General features: G+C 38.9%; 1 long non-coding RNA gene across 1 annotated transcript; it reads right to left on the reverse strand.

Moving 5' to 3' along the window:
* Positions 1-1,479: 1,479 nt before the first annotated feature.
* Positions 1,480-3,390, reverse strand: LOC138339600 (uncharacterized). The gene is made up of 3 exons (XR_011212448.1): positions 3,264-3,390; positions 2,655-2,701; positions 1,480-1,932 (listed from the first exon to the last, which is right to left on the reverse strand). It is a non-coding gene; the product is annotated as an uncharacterized lncRNA (long non-coding RNA).
* Positions 3,391-5,520: the final 2,130 nt, after the last annotated feature.

Here is a 5,520-nt window from a genome sequence, read left to right on the forward strand (position 1 = left end):
CTATATATATATATCGGAAATATGTCATGAGAATGCAGTTTCTAGAAAAATTTAGAACTTAAACAAATAAACAGTTAATACAAATAGTCAAATAGAGTTAGTCTTTAAGGTTAGAATCCTCCAAGCTCCCCAGCGGAGTCGCCATTTCTGTTTTATCGAAAAATAATTTCGAAAAGAGTTTGTTTTATTTTAAGGGTATTTTGCTTTTTAGGAGTCGCCACTTAATTTTTTTAAGAAAAATCAAGAAAACTTATTTCCAAAACAACTTAAACAGAAAAATTTGTTTTGAAAATACTTTAGAGGGTTCGGAATTCCTATTAGCGTCTTAGGAAGGTGTAAGGCACCTAAGACACTCCGCTAACTTACGGTTTTCCGACGATTAACTTATTTGACTATTTTTGTTTTAAAGAATTGTGAATTTATGAAGTTAAATTTCTTAAGATTTTTATTTAACAAAGCTTCACGAATCTTGAAATATTCATCGTTTTGAGACTCCATTAAAGTTAAACCTTTTAAACTTAATTCTAAGCAACATTCAAAATTTAAACATCTATCATTTTAACGCTTCAATTTTAGTTTTAAGTTAGATAAAGTAAAAGGCGTTCGAAGGGGTTTGGAGTTTCTAATCCTAAAAATAACGATAATTTAAACAAACGCACTAACAAGTAATAAAGAGAGAGAGAGAGAGAGAGAGAGAGATTTGGGTCCAAGTTTTCGGGTTCTGTTCGCCTTGACCAAAACTCGGACCCACTTGCTTTTGGGTTCAACTCCTTTTCCACCTGTCCTAATCTAAACATATAAAATAATTACAAGAAAAGAAAATAAAAGGGACAAGGGCTTATGCCCATTACAGATAAATATATAAGAAAGTAAATAAATGTCACGACCCAAATCGGGCCGCGACTGGCACCCACACTTACCCTCCTATGTGAGCGAACCAACCAATCTAAACCTTAACATTTCAATGTAATATCAACATAAAGTAATGCGGAAGACTTAAACTCATTAATAAAAACCAATTCAATAACTATTATTTCCCAAAATCTGGAAGTCATCATCACAAGAACAACTATGATCAAATTACTAAATCTAAGAGTTTCTAAGAAGCTAAAAATACGTAAAAGCTAGTCCATGCCGGAACTTCAAGGCATCAAGACATGAAGAGGAAGATCCAGTCCAAGCTAGAAGCATTAGCTCACCCTGATATCCGGAGTAATGAAGACTGGCTAGAGTTACTGTTGAGTCGAAGATGACGGCACGTTTGCTGCACTCCACAAATAACAAGAAGAAAACAATAAAAGTAGGGGTCAGTACAAAACACGGGTACTGAGTAGATATCATTGGCCAACTCGAAATAGAAAACAATATATATTAAGCAATTGTCACGACCCAACCCGATAGGCAGTGATTAGTGCCCATTTTGGACACCCACATACAAACCTGCTAAGTATGACCAACTGAAACTAAGACAATATGGAATTTAATCAAATCAAGCCAACCCCAACGTCATATATATATAAGAGGACCTGTCTCATAAGGAGTCATAACCATTCAACCATAACAGCATACGCGAGCCGACAAGGCCGCCACTATTCAAAGCATAATAACATACGTATGCCGACAAGGCTGCCACTACACAATACACAATGATGTACGCAGCCGACAAGGCTGCCCCTGTACAAGCGGACATCCCAAACAAACCATGTCCAGACCATTATCCAAAACATATATATACAACCCACATAATGTCCACAGACCTCTAAGAGTACATTAGTGAAACTCGACGGGACAGGGCCCCGCCATACCCATAGACGAGCAAAAGACTACACAAAAGTTATGTACCAAAACGACTGGGCTCCGGAACAGTGGAGCTCTCCCAATCAGCAGAGTAGATATCCTAGGCGGGAGGATCACCGAACTGCGCGTCTACACCTGCGGGCATGAAACGCAGCCCCCCGAGGAAAGGGGGTCAGTACGGACAATGTACTGAGTATGTAAAGCATAAGGTAAAGATGACAGGATACCAATATGGCAAGTCGAAACAAAATATCGCTACACATATACCTTTTAAGTGAAAATCATGCATATATTTAACATTTAAGGTGCCCAGCTTCCCTAGTAAGGGGCTCGGCAAAATAATCATCACGTCATCTCCGTCATCATCATCATCATAACCATCCTCATCACCAATCATATATATAATATACATACCCGGCCCTCTAGTGAGGAACTCGGTGACATATGCAAGAAACTCCGCATGAACATTACCCAGCCCGGGACTCGGTGAAATGATAAATGACTCTATGCACGAGCAGAATATTATGAGCAACCATATGCAATTAAAATCATTTCTTATAACTCAATAGAACAATCAACGTGAACCAGCAAGGAGTATTACCAAAGATTAATGTTTTATCAAGATTATGAACCTTTAATACGATATGGAAACGTAAAATCTCAATGACTCTAAGAAGCATTACCATAGATATTAGAGATCATCATAGCCTTAGACATAGCCGATATATAGAAGAATAATTGTGGAAGCAAGAATATACATCACCTAGACGCTTTAGAGGTAAGTATCAAATTTGTCCATTATTCGCTTATTTTTAAAAGTCATGCCAAGCAAAGAAAGAAGGGACAGCGTTACACACCGTATAATCGAGCCGCACGTCCAATATTTACTGCTCAAGCTATTAATCTATAACAAGCAACAATCGTGCCGCAATTAGATAAACATCGTGCTTTACTTTCTCGTAAGCTAGCTAATAATCTAACGAAAATTCGGCAGCACCTCCCCTATTTTCCTTACTTCGTCCCAATCCGACAACAATCCAAATTATCCACAGCAATACCAATAACACATATAACCCAAAGAATCATATTAAACAGCCCCCTCCCCAAAACAGTTCCGTCTCGGCAACTATAGCAGCGAAGCAACGACACACCGAGCGATAACTCGTTTTATAATTCGCAACACATCTACCTTATCGTATTCATCCTTTAGAGTATATACTCATAATCACATTCAAACATACACATAATGCCAAAACAGAATTTCCCTGCAGTTTTCTTTAATCAAAACAGCCCAAGCACCAACACGACACCACTAATAATCCGATTATGGTTTCCATTCATACTTAGCACATTCAATAACTAAAACAAACTTCCTAAGCTACTGGTCACGCCCCCTTCTTAAAATTAATGGATAATTAACAAGGGTATTCTAAAGAATTAACACACCAAACAAGGAGATTACTAACCAAATTATTTGCAGCTGCTGGCCAAGAGTTGCAGGGTTGGTTTCTCCATTTCCATGGCTGCCTAAGACAAGTGGTGAAGAAGAAGATGATATGCAGCAATGCATGTCACCACTTTATATAGCATGGAGTGGATTTCTCCACCTCATTTAATAGTATGAAGTGGAGGCAGCCCCCCTCTACACCTGTCCACTAAGGCCAGCCCACAATCTGATCCCTTTTTAATTTTTGCCTTGAGTGGTGGGGCCCATTGGATTAAATCAATCCAAATTAGCCACTAATTAATCCCTCACTTAAAGTTAATGGCACTTACATTAGCCAACTCATACTTAATATCACATTTGGAAATAACATCCTTGCCTAATATTTCTTTACGTCTTCTAGATCACGATGCGCACTACGTATAAAAAAAAATACAAGGCATAACATCAATATCATAAAATCAACTATAATACTCAACATGTAGCAACAACAAGTACTATATCATTTACAATTACCGTCAAGTTCACACATGAGGACTCAAGCCTCAATACCATACTCATTTGGGAATTAGATTCATTAAATTGAGTATATTAGCATCTTGCAAGATTCATTATATTTATTCCCCTCGTGTCGGTACGTGACACTCCGATCCATATACTATCCTGGTGTCGGAACGTGACACTCCGATCCTCATTCTATCTTGGTACCGGAACGTGGCACCCGATTCATATACTATCCTGGTGTCGGAACGTGACACTCCGATCCTCATTCTATCCTGGTACCGGAACGTGGCACCCGATCCATATACTATCCTAGTGTCGGAACGTGACACTCCGATCCTCATTCTTCCTGGTACCGGAACGTGGCACCCGATCCATATACTATCCTAGTGTCGGAACGTGACACTCCGATCCTCATTCTATCCTGGTACCGGAACGTGGCACCCGATCCTCTATCTCTATCCTGGTACCGGAACGTGGCACCCGATCCCCTAATCTCACCATTTTCATTCATCAAGCCTTCTTTTATACCAAGGCATCATCATTAACAAAGTAGATTAGGGTTTCTTTTCAAGATTTGGGATTCAACAGCTTCATCATGCTTATTTATTCATTATTATATAATCACATCATTCATGCAAGCATACAATTAAGCATATAGAAGGGTTTACAATACTACTAACACATATCATTCGCTATTAAGAGTTTACTACGAATAGCATGAAAACCATAACCTACCTCCACCGAAGATTAGTGATCAAGCAAGCAAATTCCCCGAAGCTTGTGTTTTCTCTCTTCCTCGTTCGATCGATCCTCTCTCTCTCTCTTGTTCTTTCTATTTTCTTTATTCACACCCTCTTTCCTTTACCCTAATTAGCATATAATTAAGAATAAAAAATGGCAATAATAACCCACTAATTAACTTAAGGTTACCTCTTTTAACCCCCAAGTAATTAGACTTATTAACATTAACCCACTAACTTTATAATTAAAGTAGGAATAGTCCAAAACGTCCCTTAAAACGTGTAAAGAAATCCGACCCAGACTGGGATTGCGCAACCTGCGATGGCCCGTCGTGCTGCGACGGTCCGTCCTGCAGGTCGTCGCAAGGTCCAGAGAGTGGATTTCCACTGAAGGCTCTGTGACGGTCCGTCACACCTGTGACGGTCCGTCCTGCCATTTCGTTACGAAGTTCAGAGAGTCGATTTCAGTACCCAAATTTTCAGATTTTCTAAGTGTTTTGAAACGAGATACACGACGGACCGTCGTGGGGCCCGTTGTCTTGCCAGTTTTTCCAAAATCAAAGTCTGCTGCTCAAAACGACTAAACAGGTCGTTACAATAAAAATCCAATTTCGCCTTCTTTGAGTTCCTTCGATCTTCATGGAACTTTAATTCTCGCATGTGTGCCTTGACTCGATAAAATTTTGAACCTTTACGACTCAACAAGGATGTGTGGGATGGGAACCAAGTCCATGGGGGACTCACAAATAATTTCACATGCAATAAAATGACAGTGGATTAGCATACGAGATGATAAAATAATCAAACGAATCTTTGAGCAAAATAATCTTTGAGTGAAACAGAGAATAAGAAAGAAACATACATCCCTTTAGGGATTTGAGTTAACCTAGAGCAAAATGATTTTTGAAAGTAACTATGAAACAAGCTTACAAAAATTTCACAAAAGAGAAAGAAAGGTAACAAACAATACACATATCATAAGTATGCATTTATGGCATGTCATGTTCAGTAGACGTAAGTACGGCAGTAATCACC

The sequence above is a fragment of the Solanum lycopersicum genome, chromosome 11 (assembly GCF_036512215.1).
Source record: "Solanum lycopersicum chromosome 11, SLM_r2.1".
Classification (NCBI taxonomy): domain Eukaryota; kingdom Viridiplantae; phylum Streptophyta; class Magnoliopsida; order Solanales; family Solanaceae; genus Solanum; species Solanum lycopersicum.